Source organism: Rousettus aegyptiacus, unplaced genomic scaffold (genome assembly GCF_014176215.1).
Source record: "Rousettus aegyptiacus isolate mRouAeg1 unplaced genomic scaffold, mRouAeg1.p scaffold_m13_p_4, whole genome shotgun sequence".
Lineage (NCBI taxonomy): Eukaryota > Metazoa > Chordata > Mammalia > Chiroptera > Pteropodidae > Rousettus > Rousettus aegyptiacus.
The window spans coordinates 50,519,758-50,539,489 of NW_023416307.1; the positions used below are offsets into that span (position 1 = coordinate 50,519,758).

Below are 19,732 nucleotides of genomic sequence, written 5' to 3' on the forward strand. Positions count from 1 at the left end.
CCATTATAGAACATTACAGAATAGTTTTATTGCCCTAAAGATCCTCTGTGTTCGTCCTTCCTTCCTCTTAACCCCTGGTAACCACTAATCTTAACTGTGTCCATAGCTTTGCCTTTTTCAGAATGTCGTGTAGTTGTAATCATACAGCACATAGCCTTTTCAGATGGGTTTCTTTCACAGTAGTATACATCTAAGCTCCCTCCATGTCTTTTCATGGCTTGATTGCTCATTTCTTAGTGCTGAATAATGGCCATTGTGTGGGTGTAATATAGTTTATCCGTTCACCTACTATAAGACATCTTTGTTGCTTCCAAAATTTGGCAATTATGAATAAAGCTTTCATAAACTTGTATACAGTTTTTTATGTAGGCATGTTTTCAGTTCATTTACATAAATACCAAGGAATGCAGTTGCTGGATCATACGGTAAGAGTTTCACAAACTGCCAAACTACCTTTGAAAGTGGCGTTGGCATTTTGTGTTCCTATTAGCAATGAAGTTACTGTTGCTCCGAGTCCTTGCCAGCATTTGGTGTGTGTGTCTTGAATTTTGGCCATTCTAGTATTCTGTAGGAGAAAGTCCCTACATGAAAAGTAATAGGCCAGGAGACAGCCCTAAACAAATACTTGAAGACATCTGGTTATCTGCAAGATATATTTCTCATGGAATTAAACATATCAAATACTATCTCATGGCTATCAACTGGTTTACCTTCTTAGACGCTTGAGTTAAAGCCTTTGTAGTTTGCTACATCTGTCCTATAAATTGCCTAATGCTTAATCCATCCCAAATAGGTTGTTGACTAGTTGTTAATGCTTTTTTTTTTTTAAGTCACTAATGTCAAAGTGCAGAAGGGTCTATATTGAATACTACGTTTCTTCAGGTATGCATGGTATATTCATCAAGATAGACCATATGCTGGGCTGTAAAACAATTCTCAATAAGCTTAAAATTATTGAAATTATACAGCATGTTCTCTGACCACAATAGAATGGAATTAATCAGTAATAAGATATCCAGAAAACCCTAAGACATCAGAAATTAAACACATTTGTAAATTTATGGGGCAAAGAAGAAATCACAAGAAAAATTAGAAGGTAATTTGAATTTAATGATAAATTACAACATAAAATTTATGGATGCTTAGAGATGGACTTCTCAACCCAACTAGCCATGTGGCTAATTTAAATTAAAACATATAATTCCTCAGACACACTAGCCACATTTTGAGAAAGTAGAATATTTCACTGGTACAAAGTTCTATTGGACAGTAATGGCTTAGAGGGAAATTTATAGTTTTAAATATATTAGAAAAGGAGAAACATCTAAAATCTGTGAACTAAGTTTCCACCTTAACAAGTTAAAGCAAAGTAATCCCAAATGAAACAAAAGAAATAAAGAGCAAAAATCAATGAAATGGAAATCAAATCAGAAAAAAATTAACAAAGCCAAAATCTGATTCTTTGGAATGGAAAAATGAAAAAAAAATGACAAGCTACCAATATCAGCAATGAAAAGGAGGTTATCACCAGAGATACTATGGATATTAAAGGTATACCATGAACCACTTTATACTGGTAAATTGGGCCACTTACATGAAGTAGACAAATTTATTAATAAATTCAACTTACCAAAATTAACAAGAAATATGAATAGCCTCGTAGAAATAGAACTTATCAAAACTTTCCAGAAAGAACTCTAGAGACTCGGTTTCACTGGTGAATTCTATCAAACATTCAAAGAAAGAATATCACCAATCTTATACAGTTTTTTTCAGAAAATAGTGGATGAAGGAACTGTTGAGAATATAACATACCAAAACCTGACGAGACATTACAAAAACAAATATTACAGACCAATATTATGAATATAGATGCAGAGGTCCTTAATGAAATAGTAGTAAATTGAATCCAACAATATATAAAAGAATACATTATTATCAAGTAGGGTTTATTCCAGGAATGCAGGGTTAAGTTAATATTAAATCAACATGTCCTGCACTTTTACACCTATGTATGTATTGCTAGTTGAACACTTGTAATGACCAGGGTAGAGCTTGATGAAGAGGCTATATAAGTTTCAGTAAATTTGAGTGCGTTTTGACCTTTCACATGGTGGCTACTATCCCTCACTTACCAGGCCCACAGCGGGTGGCTCAGAGGAGAGACCGTGGCCCATACTCCTGGTAAGCTTTCTTGGAACCAGAGTGAGCAATAAAGACCTTGTTATCCCAATATCGGGATTGTGTGTTTTGATTGATGATTACTGCTTTTGATCACTGAGGGACCAGCACAGGGGCTGGCCATTGTTTCAACCCCAGTGGGCCAAAGTGGCTTACACAGTATTTAAAGAGACACCCTTTCCTTTCGGGAGCAAAACATTTAAGGAAATCTTTGTCAGGTCACAGGTTGACTGCAGAGATAAGAATAGAAACTTCAGTGATCACACACAAGGAATACATATTTTACAAAAATAGTTTGGAATAGTCACCAACACAGCTCCAAATCTCAATAAGCCAGATTTAGCAATCCCTGGGAGAATTAGATTTCCACAGTTACCACAACATAATGCTCAATATGTCCAATCCTCCATATAGAAATTACAGGAAACAGAAACAAAAGCATAGACCAGTTATGGGGGGCGGGGGAGAATTTGACAGAAAACACCCTTGAGGAAGCCAAGACATTGGATTTACTAAAGGAAATTAAATCAACTGACTTAAATATGTTCAATGAGAGAAAGGAAACTGTGGGAAAAGAAGTAAAGGAAAACTATGTAGTATCAATGAGAATGTTAGTAAAGAGAGAAATTATAAAAAGGAACCAAATTCTGGAGCTATGAAGTAAAATAACTGAAATGAAAAAAATCACCAAAGGTATTCGACATCAAATTTGAACATACAGAGGAAGGGATCAGTGAACTTAAAACGTGAAATTATTCAGTCTGAGAAGCAGAAAAAAAGAGAATGAAGAAAAATGAACATAATGCGAGAGACCTGTGGGACGCCATCAAACATACCAGCACAGGCATTATAGGAGTCCCAGAAAGAGGAGTCCCAGGGAAAGAGAAACATAAAGGGGCAAAAAATATATATTTGAAGAAATGATGGTTAAAACTTACCAAATCTGAGGAAAGACACGGATATACTATGCAAGAAGCTTAATAAACTCAGCAATCTACGGTAAGACACATTTTAGTCAAATCGTCAAAACTGAAAGAGAGAAAAGGGGGAATTTTCAAAGTATCAAAAAAGAAGTGACTCATACAAGAAAGCCTCAATAAAATGAACAGCTAATTTTCCTTTGGAAGCCTTGGGGGCAAGAAGTCAATGGGACAACATATTTAAAATGCTGAAAGAACTATCTACCAATAATTCTGTATCTAGCAAAGCTCTCCTTCAAGAATGAAGGAGAAATTAAGATATCTCCAGATAAACAAAAATTGAGGGAGTTCATTACTGGTGGACCTGCTCTACAAGAAATGCTAAAAGGAGTCATTCAGGCTGAGATGAAAAGATACTAGACAGTAACTCAAAGACAGGAGAAAACAATAAAGAGCACTGGTAAAGGTAACTACATAGGTAAATATAAAACCCAGTATTATTGTACTTTTGGTATGGTCTGTAGCTTCCCTTTTTCCTATACAATTTAATAGGTAAATACATAAGACAATAATTATAAACCTATGCTAATGGGTATACAATGTATAAAGATGTAATCTGTGACAACAGCAATATCAAGGAGAAGGAGAAAGATAAAAAAGAGCAGAGAGTTTGTATACTGTTGAAACTAAATTGGTATTATTCAAAGTAGGTTTTTATAAGTTTAAGATGTTAATTACAATTACCAAGGTAACCACTATGAAAATAATTTTAAAATACATAGAAAAGAATATAAAAATGAAAAAGAATTAAAATTATATACTACGAAAAATAACTAAATATATAAAAGGGCAAGAATAAAGGAATTGAGGAACAAAGAAAACATAAGACATACATAAAACATTCATATATATGGTAGAAGTAAGTCATGTCAATCCAGTAATAACATTAAATATATATGAACTAAACTCTCTCATCAAAAGGCAGAGATTGGCCTACTGAATTAAAACACACACACACACACACACACACACACACACACACACACACACAGAGGATCCGTCTATATGCTGTCCACAAGAGACTCACTTTAGATATAAGGACAGAAGTTGAAAGTAAAAGAATGGAAAAAGATATTCCATACAAATAGCAACCCAAAGAGAGCTGGGTGGCTATATTATTATCAGACAAAATAGACTTTAAATCAAAATAGGTTACAAAGATTAAGAAGGACATTATATATTGATAAAAATTTTGATACAGCAAGAAGATATAATGATTAAAAACATTTATATACTTAATACAGCCCCAAAATATATGATGAAAAAATTGATAGAATTAAAAGTAGAAACAGGCACTTCTATAATAATTGTTACAGACTTCAATATTCCAACCTCAATAATGGATAGAACAACCAGACAAAATATAAATATATAAATGGAGAACTTTAACAACACCATAAATCAAATATATCTAGCAGATATTCCAACAATAGCAGAATACATATTCTTCTTAATCGCACAAGGAACATTCTCCAAGATACACCATATCAGGCTTCAAAATATCTTAATAAATTTTAAAAGACTGAAATATAAAACACCTTTCCTTGTTACAATGGAATAGAATGAATCAAAGAATGAAAACTAGAAAATTCACAAATATGTTGAATTAAACAACAAGATTAAACAATGAATTAAAGAAGAAATCACAGGGAAGTTAAATAATACTTTGAGACAAATGAAAAAGAAAACACGTGTACCAAAACTTAATGGGATGTAAAGAAAGCAGTGCTGTGGGGAAATTTTATAGCTGTTAATGCATACGTTGAAAAGAAGAATGATCTTAAATCAATAACCTAACTGTACACTTTAAGAAACTAGGAAGAGAAGAGCAAAGTGAACTCAAAGCTAAGAGAAAGAAGGAAATAATAAAGTTTAGAGCAAGTTAAATTGGAGAACAGAAAAACAATAGATAAAACCAAAGAAATCAAGTTAGTTCCTCGAGAAGATAAAATTAGCAAGTCTTTTGCTAGACTGACTAAGAAAAAAGGTCTTGGGTTAGTACCCCAAGTGGAGCCACAGTCCATATCCCGGTGTGCCAGGCCTCCCCCTCCCACAGTGCGCCTGGCCCCAGGCCCCAGGCTCCAGGCCCCTGGTGCATGCCTCCCTGCCAGCAAGCCTCACCTCCCTCAAGCGTGTGGGAGGAGACGCCCCACCTTCAGAGATCCAATTCTTAAGGGGAAAAGGCAACATCCCTGGGGGGGGGGGGATAAAGAGGGGAAAACAATTTTTTAAAAATAAAGGCTTATAACAAAATACTGTGAACAATTATACACCAACAAATGGGATAACCTAGATTAAATATACAAATTCCTAGAAATGCACAATCTACCAAAATTGACTCATGAAGAAATAGAAAATCTAAATAGATCTATAACTAATAAGGATATTGAATTAGTAATCAAAAACCTCCCAAGAAAGTAAAGCCCTATAGCAGATGGCTTCGCTGGTGAATGCTACCAAACATAAAAGGAGAGAACACTTTCTAACTCATTGTATGAGGCCAGCATTATCCTGGCACCAAAGCCAGACAAAGATACTGCAAGAAAACTACAGATCAATATACTTTATGAATACTGATATGAAATTCTTAACAAAATACTAGCAAACTGAATTCAGTAGCATATTAAAAGAATTACACAATATGACCAAGTTGAACTTATTCCCAGAATGCAAGAATGGTTCCATATATGAAAATTGATCAATATAGAATACCATATTATTAGGAAAACTGCATGATTACCTCAATTGATGCAGAATGGTATTTGAAAAATATCCAATACTCATTTATGATTTTTAAAAAATAATAAACTAGAAATAGAAAGGAACTTCCTCAATATACTAAGGCCATATATGACAAGCAAACCCACAGCTAATATCATATGCAATGAAAGACATAAAGCTTTTGCCCTAAGATCAGGAACAAGAAAGGGATGCTCACTTTGCCACTTCTATTCAACATAGTACTGCAAGTTCTTCTAGCCAGATTGATTAGGCAAGAAAAAGAAGTAAAAGGCACCCAAATTGGAAAAGAAGTAAAATTATCTCTGGTCATAGATGACATGATTTTATGTGTAGGAAAATAAAAAATCCACATAAACATAAAGAAAGAATTAAGCAAAACTACAAGATAAAAAAATCAACACACAAAAATCAGTTGCACTGCTATATACTACTAATTATCAATCTGACAGGAAATAAACTACTCTATTTACAATAGCTTCAAAAACAATAAAATACTCAGGAATAAATTTAATCACAGAGGCTAAAAACATGTGCACTGAAAACTACAAAACTCTGCTGAAAGAAAATGTGAAAAGATATAAATAAATGGAAAGATGCCCCATGTTTATGAATTGGAGGATCTAATTATTAAGATGACAATACTATCCAAAGCTATCTACAGATCCCATGCAATTACTATCAAAATCCCAATAGTGTATTTTGCAGAAATAGGGACATCTAATTTAAAATTCATATAGAATATCAAGGGAATCTAGCCAAACGATATTGAAAAAGGATAAAGTTGGAGAATTTACACTTCTTAATTTCAAAACCTACCAACTACAAAGCTACAGTAATCAAAATAGTATGGTACTGGCATAAAGACAGACACATAGACCAATAGACTAGAATAGAGCCCAGAAATAAATCCTTGTATATATGGTCGAATGATTTTTGACGAGGGTGCTGAGACTATTCAACGAAGAAAGATCAGACTTCGATAAATGGTGCTGGGAAAACTGTATATCCACATGTCAATAGATAATAAACAAACAAATCCTTACCTTTTACCATATACAAAAATTAATTACAATGTATCTAATACCTAAACTTAAGAGCTCAAACCATAAAACTCATAGAGGAAAACATAGGGAAAATCATGACATTGGATTTGGAAATGACTTCTTTATAAAAATGATACCAAAAGCACAGAAAATAAAATAAAAAATAGATAAATTGTTTATTAAAAAAAAATTTTGTGCATTATAGCACACTATCAAGAGATTGAAAAGACAACCAAGAGAAGAAAAAATAGTTGTAAACCATATATCTGATAATATCCAGAATATATATAGAACAAATAAACAACCTAGTTCAAAAATGGGCAAGGAACATGAATACATATTTCTCCAAAGAAGGTATAAAAATGGCCAATAATCACATGAAAAGATGATCAACATCTTTAGTCATTAAAGAAATACATCAAAACAACCATGAGATACCACTTTGCACTTTATAAATTATGGTTATTATTTTTTAGGAAAAAAAGTATTGGTAATAAATATTGGTAAGGATGTGGAGAAATTGAAACCCTTATGAATTGCTAATAGGACTGTAAAATGGCACAGCTGCTGCAGAAAACAGTTTGGTGGTTTTTCAGAAAGCTAAACATAGAATTTCGATATAACCCAACAATTCCACTCCTTGTACACACATGTTCATTATAGCATTATTCACAAGAGTCTAAAGATGGCGACAACCTAAGTGTCCATCAACAAATGAATGGATAAACCACATGTGGTATATACATATAATGGAATATTCTTCAGCCATAAAAAGAGATGAAATTTTGACACATGGCACCTTGAAAACCCTATGCTAAGTGGAAGAAGCCATTCACAAAAGACTGCCTGTGGTATGATTTCATTTGCATGCAATGTTCAGAATAGGTAAACCTACAGAGACAGAAAGTAGATTAGTGATTGCCACAGGGTAGGTGAAGCGGGTGGCTGCTAATGGGATGGGGCTTCTATTTGCAGTGATTTAAATGTTCCAAAGTTCGATATGGTGGATGGTCACGGAACTCTGTGAGTATATTAAAAACCATTAAATTGTATACTTTTCAAGGGTGAATTTTATAGTATATACATTTTACATATATACATTATATATCAATAAAGTTATTAAAAATTTATATCATAGATGCAGAAAAGCATATGGAAAGATTCACACCTTCTCATGATACATAAACTCAGAAAACTAGAAAAAGTAGAAAATTTTCTCAGCCCATTAAAAGGGCATATATGAAAAACCTGCAGCTAACATTCATACTTAACAGTGAAAGACTGAATTGATCACCTATAAGATTATGGACAAGGAAATGATGCCCATTTCACCAATTTTATTCAGCACTGTACTAGAAACGGTAATCAGTGCAATAATGAAAAAAAAAAGACATATAGATTAGAAAGAAATAAAATTGCTCTTATTTACAGAGTATAAGATTGTTTATAAAGAAAATCCTAGGGAGTCTACAAAACAACTTCTAGAACTGTTAAGTTGTTGTGGTGTGTTCAAATTTAAGCCCCACGGAGCCAATTGAGATTAATCATGAGCCTTTATTAGCTGGCCAGCGACTGACTCTCCCCACAAGAGAATCAGCCCCAAACTTCTATAAGGAATAGCTTAAAAAGCCCCAAAACCCCCTCTAGCAAGCAAGCAGGTTTACAGAAGCAGAGGCTGGCCATTAACATATCTTTACACAGGATAACTACACCCTTAACATTAGCATATCTTTGCACAGAATATCTCCTAGAACTACACCCAGTTTAACATTAAACAATGGAAGCAGAAGTTGGCCACTTGAAAATTTTCCACCCTTATAACAAAGTGAATTTTTCAAAGTCATGGGAAATAGTTCATACACTATCAATTGCATTCTTATGTATTACCAGCAAACAATGATTTAAAAAAACAATTTACGATAGCACTAAAAATATACAATACTTAGGAAAAAATCTAACAAAAGATGTCCAAATTTCAATGCTTAAAACTACAAAATGTTGCTGAGAGAAATTAAAGATTTAATGCAGAAATATACAATGTTTATGGATTGGAAGACTCAATATTGTTATGATATGAATTCTCCCTAGATTGATCTATGTAGTCAACACAACCCCAATCAAAATTCTAACAGGCTTTTTGCAGAAACTGACAAGCTTATAATAAAATTTACATGGAAATGCAGAGGACCTAGAGAAGCAATTTTTAAAAAGAAGAATCACTTGTCCTTTGGCTAAGTTCAAGTGTAGTATCTGTTATCATATGATTGTCCTTTACCAAGGATAATATAGTAAATGGATTTGTGGAACAGAGAGATAAAATAGGACCCTGTTCCATCTGCTTCTTTCCTTGATTTAGTATCGCAATACTTCCAGAAAGGATGCACAGAGAAGGGGATAAGAAGAACAAGAAGAAGAACAAGAACAAAGTTGTGGGTATGACCCTACCTGATTTTAAGACTTATACAGGTAAAAAGTACAGATAAAAAGGTAGATATATAAAATAGAATAGAGTTCAGATAAAAACCCATCCATATAGAGTCAACTGATTTTTTACAAAGTGCCAAGGCAATTCAATCAAAAAGACAAGTCTTTCTAGCAAATAGTGCTGGATCAGCTGGATAATTACAAGGAAGAAAAAAATGAACACTGACTCTTACCTCCATACTACATATAAAAATCAATTTGAAATAGATCATACACTTACGTGTAAAAATCTAAAATTATAAAATTTCTAGAAAAACATAGGAGAAAATTTTGGGGGTAGGCACCAGAGATAGAATACAAAAAGCCTGACACACAAAAGAAAGTTGATCAATTAGACTTCATTCAAATTAGAAAGTTTTGCTTTTCAAAAGATACTATTTTTAAAAATAAGAAAGCAAACCACATACTGGAATAAAGTATTTGCAAATCATATATTTGATAAAGGACTTATATCCAGAATATATAAAGAATTTACAATTTGGTAATAAGATGACACACATTTTTTTAAGTGGGCAAAAGATTTGAATAGGTACTTTATAAAACAAGATGTGCAATGGAGAATAAGCACATGAAAAAATGAATCATTAGTCATCAGGAAAATATAGATGAAACCACCATGAGATACTCTACATATTCATTAAAATGACTAAAATTAAAAAGATTGACTATACCCTGTGTTGGTGAGGATGCTGAGCAACTGGAGATTTTATATACTACTAATGGGAATGTAAAATACTACTACTAATTTGGAAAACAGTTTGGCAGTTTTTTAAAAAGTTAAATATACATCCACTATGTGACCCAGCTATTCTACTTCTAGGTCTGTCCAAGAGAAATGAAAATATGTAACCACACAAAGATTTGTACTCAAAGGATCATTGAAGCTTTATTTGTACTAGTTCAAAACGGAAATAATTCAAATGGTTATTGCAATGTATTATAGCTATACAATGGACTTCTATTTAGCTCTGAAAAAAAACTATTGATTTCATTTATATAAAATTCTAGAAAATGCAAACTAACCTCTAGTGACAGAAGGCAAATCACTGGTTGCCTGGGTATGGGGTGGGAGAACTACAGGATGCAGGGAGGAGTTGAAGGGAGGGATTACCAAGAGGCATAAAGAAACTTTTGAGGATAGAAATGTGTTTGTGGGGATGGTTTTACAGTATATACTTAAGACAAACTCATCAAGTTATACACTTTAAATTGTGCAATGTATTATATATCAATTATACCTCAATAAAATGGTGAAATAAAAATGCACAGACACACCGCAGTATCTTGCTTTGTTCAATTATAGATCTTGAATGATTCATATATATGCAAATAAATGTACTTTACACTTTAAAGTACACTTTAAAATATTGTATATTATACATTACATAGATATGCCGTACTTTGTCTTATCAGTCCCCTTTTAAGGAACATCTAAGCTAGTTCTGTTTTGCTACTACATACTATGTTTAACCAAGTAGCTATATTATATGAAAACAATAAGCTAAGGATGCACTGTGTCTATACTACAAATGGGGAGATTTAACTAAAAAAGGAGAGAAAAACAGCAGGGAGGTACAAAAGTGAAAAATACCTCACCATTTAAGGGTAAGGCCTGACTGCTCTTCATTTGTAAACTTAGTACAGTGAGTTCCAGGAGCAGCCAGATTTCATAGATGTAAAGAAGGAGTAGGTAAAGAATAAAAGGAGCCAGTCTTTCATAAGTTTTGTCCTGTCTTCCCCACTAACAGTTTCTTGATTATGTATACTGGGCCACGTCTTACATGATTGTGCCGGACACTGATTTGGACTCACATAGATGAGTACCTATAGCCACGGGTCCATTTATTGGTTACCAACTTCAACTCTAGGTGTCCGCCAGGGGGCGTCAGTACCCAGGGTTTGGAATCTATGGGCTCTTTTGGCCCATTCTCTAGCTGGGCGGGGGAGCTGAACGTGAGAGCAGCAGGCAGCGCCACCACACAAATGCCCTAGTATGGTTTTGAAACTATGTGTATTCCTTGGGGGCATGTGAGCCCGCCCCCTAAGCAGCTCGACAGGGTTAAGGCACGGTCTGTTCTTGGTCCTGGGATCATATGGCCTGTATAAGCAAAGAGCCCTATGCTCCTCAAAGTGTAGATGGAAATGCAGACTCTCAGCATCCCTTCCCAACCTGCTGAATCAGAATCTTCACATCAACAAGATCCTCAGGTCATTCACTAGCACAAAGAAGCTCTAGAAGCCCGGATTGAGTTAGTATATCATTATGCTTTGCCCGTGCTCATTGCTCTGGCCTGAATCACCGCCTCCACAACTTTCTCATGCTGGATCAGTTTTTGACTACAGTCAGAAGTTTTTGACTATGACCTATAGAAAAGAAACTAATTTCATATCAAGATGTAGAGTACACATGTGTATATATAAATGAAACAAAAATGTCACAAATGTCTAAGTACCTGTGCCAGTCTATTCCCAAACATCCTGTTTTCCTGGACTTTACATTCTGCGTGTGTGTGTGTGGGGGGGGGGGGGTAAGGGTTGTCGGAAAGTTAAAAATAAATTATGCATATGAAGGGCATACTAGAAGATTAATATAATAAAATTTCTTTTAAAAATTACATTTGAGAGGACTTCCAGATGTTAGTTATGTTGCTTCTTGATTTGGGTTCTGGGTATGTTCACTTTGTAAAATGTGCGTGTTTTTGCACTTCTCTGAATGGATGTTAAACTTCGAAAAAAGTTCCAAAAATAACATTGTGATATTTTCTATTACTGCCCTCTTTCATTAAAAAAAGAGCCAGTCAAACCACTAAATTCAGTTCACCTCCTACTAACAGGTTGCAAAAGTGGTTTAAAAAATATTGCTCTATTTTAGAGAACAAAACAAAACAGATGAAAACCTTTAGCTCAATCACTCAACAGCATCCACCACTCTTGTCCAGGCACCTGCTTGCAGGTGTGAGCCAGGCTGCCTGTCACCACCCCACAGTTGCCTTCCTCGCCCTCCTGCTTACCCCTCAGTGCAACCATCCCAAGGTATAGATTCTGTAAGGGCACCATTGCAAGCCTCCCTCAAGCAGCTTGGTCTGCCTCTGCTTAGAACCAGACCTGACAAGCCCTTCTCCCTGCAGTCACTCTGCTGTGGGCAACTCTGCTCAAGTTCCAGATCTGGGAGGAGATTGGCACAGACATGTTAGAGGGTTGGGATTATCCCCACAATCACTTCCCGAATCTTCTGAGCTTTATACTTATAGACTGTGTCTCATTTCCTCCATTATGCTCTCAGCTCCTTGGGGACAGAACAGTCTCCCAAGTTGTCTTCACAGTTTCTAGTGCTAGAGTCACAAAACAGTGCAGAGAAGGAGACAGCCTCAGAGACATCTCCTAGCATAGTCCCAGCACTCAACGTGGTGGTTGTTGGGAACAGTCCAGGAGCTGAGACTAGGCAGGATGGGAGAAGGGAGCAGGAGGCTTCTTTTCTGTAGGCCTAAAGCTCCAGACGACCCTGCACTAAGGATGTAAGAGGCATGGATCTGGCTCTTGAGGGCCACTGGAGGACAGGTGAGAGAACATGGACCTGGGCTCCTCTAAGAGGATCACCTAGCATGACCTACCATGAAGCAGGTGCTTTGACTCCTTGTTTTGTTTGATCTGGAATTTGATTCACTAACAGAGAAACTTGCTCCAATCAGTTGTTTACATCTATTGACTCCCTAAAATGTAGTCAGAACGAATGCTTCCCAAAGCGAAGCTCCTGGGTTTGGCGTTGCTTTGTTGTGCCTTAGTGGTTTAGAGCAGACTTTGGAGTCGGAAAACTGGATTTGAATCCCGGCTTCACTACCACCAGTTGTATGACCCTAAGCAAATCAGTTTAATTGTATAGAGCCTCCGTTCTGTTATCTGTAAAATGGGGATGATAATGTGTACTTCATTAGGTTGTGGTGGGGACTGGATGAGAATAAATGCCAAGTGCAGGGCCTTACTCTTAGCAATTGTCATTCTGAGGTAGTGTGAAGGAGGTCAGGGAGAGGGCTCCCCTCAGATTCCTTCCCCCTGACTTTCTCCTCTGAGGCCAGAGAACAAGGAAGACAATCCTAACCTGGGTGTGCCCAGAGTCCTGCCTGTCTTAAACCTTCTCTTAGTCTAGCTAGGGTGCATTTACCTCCTGCTCAGCAGCCCTGGCTCCATGGGGAAGGGCAGCTGTTACATAAACTGTTATCAAATGATTTACTAGAAAGTTGCCCTGCCCACCTCACAGGGCAAGATAGCATAACCCAAATCCACCTAGTCCAGCCCCCGCATTGGCGTCTGGAACCCATCCTCTCCTGTTGCCCTGTTGTCTGCTGCCCAGGGTCCTGGGGCCCAATACTAGACAATGGGAGTGCAGAAAGTGCCATCTTTACATAGATCTCTGATATCTGACTTTTGAGACAATTCTGTCTGGAGTTGTTTTATTATTATAACCATTTTATAGATGAGATATAGTCAGTAACATGGCCAACTTACTGCAACTCTTTGGGTTCTAAACTTCACAGCCCAAAGTTGCTTCCAGTTGGGCTGGGATCTGGGTGGGCAGGCTGCACTATCACTGGTAGGCGGGGCTCTGAATTTTCTCTATCTTCGGAGGTTGCAGAAGAGGACCCAAGAGAGAGCAGTGGAGCAGGGAGTAAGGTCCCATTACCTTGGAGCTTTCTGCCTGTGTTCCCAGCAGGAAATGTCACAGGCCTGAGATCAGACCTCCCTCATTTAAGTAACCTTCAATACCCTCTGCCCTCCACTGACCTCAGGGAAAGGGTGGGGGCGACCCAGGTTCCTAGGCCTCTGGGCAGCAGTTTAGAGATTACTAGAATCCCTCTCTGAAGTCACTTAATGGATTGTGACCTGTCAACTTTCCAATTCGACCTTCCCATTTTAGAAACGAAGCAACTGAGGTGAGATGAAAGAGATTTTTTACACTTTCACATGGTAAGTCAGCAGCAGCTGAACTACTTAGAATTCGAGACTCCCATTTAAGTGCTCCTTCATAGGGAGTGGTTGACCGCACCTCCTCAGTACGAACGCCTTACCTTCGGCTTCACTTCTCCTTCCTTTTCTGGCATCACGGGAAGGCGCAAGCAGGGCCTGGGGATAAGAGACGAGTGCAACGAGGACCGGAGAGAGGTGGGGTACTGAAGAGAGAGGGCACGGGGAGAAGTAAGTGGAGCCTAGCCCTTTAAGAGGGCGGGTCGGGCCCCGCCCCCTCGAGGCAGCGCAGGCGCAGGCGCGCTTCAGGAACTCTGGCAGGAAGGCGGGCGCTGCTGCCTCGCGGGCCGGCGCGCGGGGCCGCAGCACCTGCGGGGGCGGACGCAGGGTGCGGCGCCCGGTGTGTGGACGGTCAACGCCCGGAGGTGTAGGCGGGGAGGTGTGCCAGGGACTTGGGGGCGGCCGCAGAGCCGGAGGGGACGCGACCGCACAGCTCCGTCTCGGCGGGGACGGAGCAGAAGGAGCTGGGGAGGAAGCGGTGTGAGTGAGCTCGGAGGGCAGCACCATCTGGAGAGGCGGGACCGCGCGGCCTTTGGGGGGCAAGCAAGTGCGCTGGGCAGTGCGGGCGGGGGACCCTTGGCGGGGCGCACAAGAGGAGCGCGGCGGGCTCAGCCCGGTGCTGCCGGAGCAGCAGCCGCAGCGGGTCGGGGTTCTTAGCTGGGGCCCGCAGCACCTCCGCGGGCTGAAGCTCGGCGTGGAGGAGCAGGGGGGCGTAGGTCCGGCGGTGCAGGAGGAGGGCGGGGTGGGGCTGGGGGTGCTAGAGCGGGGAGGCCGCGAGTCCAGCCGGGGGGTGTCGTGGGGTTCGCTGGACCGCGCGGACTGGAGGCGCCCGCCGCTGAGGACCAGCTCCGCGAACTGGCCTGTGGTGCAAGAGGAGGGGCTGGGGCCCCGCAAGCAGCACCAGGAGAAGGGGGGAGGCAGCCCCGCAGTACAGGAGCGTGGGGAGGCCCGCGCCGGGGTGCAGGAGCGGGGAGACGGGGGCCCACGCAGGTTGCTGCAGCTGTCGGAGTTCGGGGACCGCTCTTTTGAGCTCGGGAAGGGGCTCGAAAGTTCCGGGGAGCAGAGGGACCAGTACTGGGAGAGCTGCGGGCACCTTAGACGGGAGGCTGTGGTTCTAGGAGAGGCCTCGATTCGCAGAGAGAGACTCGAGCTAGTGGGGAGGGCACGGCCTGTGGGGCCCCAGGGGCCTGAGGGGGAGGGGCGCCTGGGGGTGCAGGAAGCAAATTGGCTGCCGGGGGTACAGGAGGGACAGGTGGTGCGGGCTGTCCAGGAAACATACTTAGAGGGGAAGGAGTCCCAGGAGAGAAAGGGGCATCCTGAGGGGCACAGGATCCGGAGGCGCAGGCGAAGGAGGAGGTGGTAACCCACAGACTGGCTGTGCAGCATCGGAATCGCTCCAGGGCCAAAGTGAGCGCAAGATGTAGGGGTTTGGGAAATGGGGAACAGAAGACCTCTGTGAACCTGGGAGCGTTGGAAGCCACTGTCCAAGAGCAGGCAGTGTCCTGCTGATTCCTCTTCTGCCACCTCAGCCTGGACATCATCGAAGCTGTGTCTGCAGGGAGGCAGCAGAAAGCAGCAGGTAAGGAAGCCCATTTCTGAGCTCAGCTGGAATTGGTATGTTTGGAAGCAGGGGGACTACAGTTACCTCAGGAAAGGGTAATTTCCAAACTTCCTTTGTTTATTCTCCTGTACCTGGGAAGGGAAAAACAGTGTAATTTTCACAACAGTGAGGTAGGATCCCTCCCCTTAGTACTGTATGTGCCAGCTAGAGTGATGGGGCATTTCCTTAGAGTCTAGACTGGAGGTGAGAGAAGCCTGGGTGATTGCCAGGCCTGGGCAGAAGGAAGAGAGGGTTAGCCCCAGGCTGAGGTTACATGGAAGTAGTCACCCTCTCCACTTGTTTACCCGTGCAGATAGGGTGCCTCCATGTCATATCTGGGGTGGTGCAATCAGCACAGGTTGTTGCCTCAAGTCCTCAAAACACATTCCAAAAAAAAAGGGGGCAGTATTGCATTAACAGGACCTTATCTTGTAACCCTGTTGGCCAAGTGAGCTGAGGTGTGAGTGACAGCCATTGACTTGGGCACGAGCCTGACCTGCTCCCGCCACACCTTCTTGTCACAGCTGATTAATATTGAGGGCCCAGAGCCAAAGATGAATCGTGAGCAGAAGGGTGGAGAGCTACTGGGGAGGCTTTCCATCTCCTTGTAGACTCTCAGAACCCGGCCTGAAAGGGGTGGAAGGGGACGAGGTATATGCACTGCTGGACTCCGGGCATCCTCTGTGGCCCAGACCTCAGCCCCAAGATATGGAGGTGGGCAGATGGGTGGCTATGGTATCATGGGTTCTGTACTAGCCAGGGCCAGCTCCTAGGCCAGTCTAGAGATGGTGTTTGCAGGGACGGGCTAGATTTGGCTTCTTGTGCCCTCCTTCAAGGCCTGGGTGCCAGGCCTCTTCATTCCTGGCCCAGAGGGGCTTGGTTGGCCAGCTTATGGGCCTCATCTGCCTAGGACTGTTCACCTCTTATCTGGTGGCTTCTGGGTTTTTGCTTCTGTGGCCCTTGAGGAGGCAGGGAGTTGTGCAGTATTGCTGCCTGCCTCAGGGCCTTAGTTGGGACCCTTCTCTGCTCCCGCCCAAGGTGTGGTTCTGAGTCACATGCATTCTCTCTGTAGCAGGCAGGGTGGAGATAGTCCTCTCTTGTAGAGATCAGAGAGAGAGGTGGTGACGTCCTAGGCAGGCAGCAGCTGGGACTATGCTGGAGGAGCGGGTTAGCCTGCCCTCACTCAAACCCAAACCTATCTGTCAGGTTTATCCTACGCTTGCCTGCCACCCCAAACACTCGTGCACCGGAAGTCCAGGTGCTGTGTGCACCATACCTGGTCTGGGATGACCAGATTGGTTCTGGCTCTCTGGCTTCCATGCAGAGAGAATTGTTTGTTCTAAACATATACACACAAGCACACATCTTCATCCTATTTCAGGTTGACTTTTTTGAATTTGTGGTAGATGAGGATAAGGAATTTTTGACAAGTCTGGGGTTAGACTACTTACTAGCTGTGTAACCTGGGCCAAGATAACACCTTTGGACTTCAGTTTCCTTGTCTGTGCAGCAGGCCCTACAGTGTCCTCAGTGCAGAGGGCTCAGACCCTTCTTTGCCAGTCTGGTGCCCACCTCCCCAGGAGCCCTGGTTGACAGATGTTGGGGAGGAAGAGTCAATGTTCCCAGATGTTTTCCTTTGCCCCCTCAACCCTTGATTAACCCCCTCCCCTGAGCTTTATTCTGGAAGACGAAGTGCTTTTTTTGTTTTTAATAGTTTTGAGGTATAATGACATATGGTAAATAGAACATATTTAAAACATAATTTAATGTTTTAACATATGTATATACTTGTGAAACCACTGCCACAGTCAAGATAATGAATGTACCCATTATTCCCAAGTCTCCCCAAATTTGGGGGCCCCTTTGTAATTCCCGCATTCCACCCCTCAGTCTGTTTACGAGTTGTTTTTGGTTATTGCAAATAAAGCTATGAACATTTGTTTAAGTCTTTGTATGGATAAATGCTTTTTATTTCTCTTGGGTAAATCCTTAGGACTAGAATGGTTGGATCATATGGTAGGTGTACATTTAACTTTTAAGAAACTGCCAGACTGATTTCCAGAGCGATTTTACCATTTTACATACCTAGCAGCTGTTTATGAAAGTTCTGGTTTATCCATTTCTTTGTCAACACTTGGTGTGATTGGTCTCTTTAATTTCTGACATTCTAAAATTAAAAAAAAATTTATGGTATTTGGGTTTTTATTTTTAAAATTTTTAAATTTTATATTGAGCATCTTTTCACGTTTATTTGTCATTTGTATATCTTTGGCAATAAGTCTGTTTAAATGGTTTACCTATTTTTTAATTGCATGGGTTTTATTTTTTCCATATTGAGTTTCAAGGGTTCTTTTTATATTCTGGATACCAGCCTCTTATTGGATATATTTGTAAATATTTGCTTCCAGTCTTTGGCTTGCATTTTAATTCTTTGAACAGTGTCTTTTGAAGAGCAGAAGTTTTAAATTTTAATGAACTCCAATTTACCAACTTATTTTTTTATGGATACTTTTGGTGACATGTCTAAGAAGTCATTGTCTAACCCAATTTTCCTATGTTTTCTTCTAGAAATTTTGTAGTTTTGGGTTTTACATTTAGGTGCCAATCCATTTTGGGTTAATTCTTGTATGGTGCAAGGTATGAATTGGAGTTCAGTTTTTTGCATGTGAAGATCCAGTTGTTCCAGCATTATTTGTTAAAAAGACTTGTCTTCTCTCTGTGGAATTGCCTCTGCACCTTTGTTGAAAATCAGTTGTCTTTATATGTGCAGATCTAATTCTGGACCCTGTTTTGTTCCATTGATTTATTTGTCTGTCTTTATCCCAGTACCGCAGTATCTTGATCATCACAGATTTATAGTAAGTCTTGAACTTTGTTCATCCTTTTCAGAATTGCTGTAGTTATTCTAGGTTCTTCGCATTTTCTGTTCATTTTAGAATCAATTCGTTAATTTACACACACACACACACACACACACACACACACCCACACCCACACCCAGCCACCCCTTGCAGGGATTTTGATTGGGATTGCATTGAATCTATAGATCAGTTTGGGGAGAACTGACATCTTAGCAGTGTTGAACCTTCTGACTCATGAGCAACATAGATCTCTGTATTTATTTAGATTTAAGAATTTCACCATTGTTTTATAGTTTACAGTGTATAGGTATTTTATATCTTTTGTCAGATATATTCTTAAATATTACATATTTTTGGTGCTATTGTAAGTGGTATTTTTTATGGTATTGAGTTATTTAAAAAAAATTTTTATCTTAATTGTGATAGAATATACATAACATAAAATTTCCTTTTTAACCATTTTTAAGTGTACAGTTAAGTAGTGTTAGGTACATTCATATTGTGCCTCATCACCATCCATCTTCAGAACTTTTCTAATCTTGCAAAACTGAAACTCTGTACCTATTAAATAATAACTCTCCATTCCTCCCTCTATCCCAGCCCCTAGCAACCACATTGTCCTGTCTGTCTCTATGATTTGATTTGATTACTCTGAATACATCATAGGAGTAGAATCATACAGTATTTGTCCTTTGTGACTGTCTTTTTTTCACTTACCATTATGTATTAAATGTTTATCCATGTTATAGCATGTGTCTTTTTTAAGGTTGAATAATGATCCATTGTATGAATATACCGCATTTTGTTTATTGATCCATTGAT

At 39.8% G+C, this 19,732-nt stretch overlaps 1 protein-coding gene and 1 pseudogene across 2 annotated transcripts in view; both read left to right on the plus strand.

Moving 5' to 3' along the window:
• Window positions 1-9,161: 9,161 nt before the first annotated feature.
• Window positions 9,162-9,331, plus strand: LOC118602284 (annotated as a pseudogene).
• Window positions 9,332-15,257: 5,926 nt separating this feature from the next.
• Window positions 15,258-19,732, plus strand: part of TNK2 (tyrosine kinase non receptor 2) — a 38,700-nt gene continuing 34,225 nt past the window's right edge. For both annotated transcript variants that reach the window (XM_016135244.2, XM_016135245.2), the window contains exon 1: window positions 15,258-16,028. The gene's annotated coding sequence lies outside the window, so the exon portion shown is untranslated. The remainder of the gene's footprint in view (window positions 16,029-19,732) is intronic.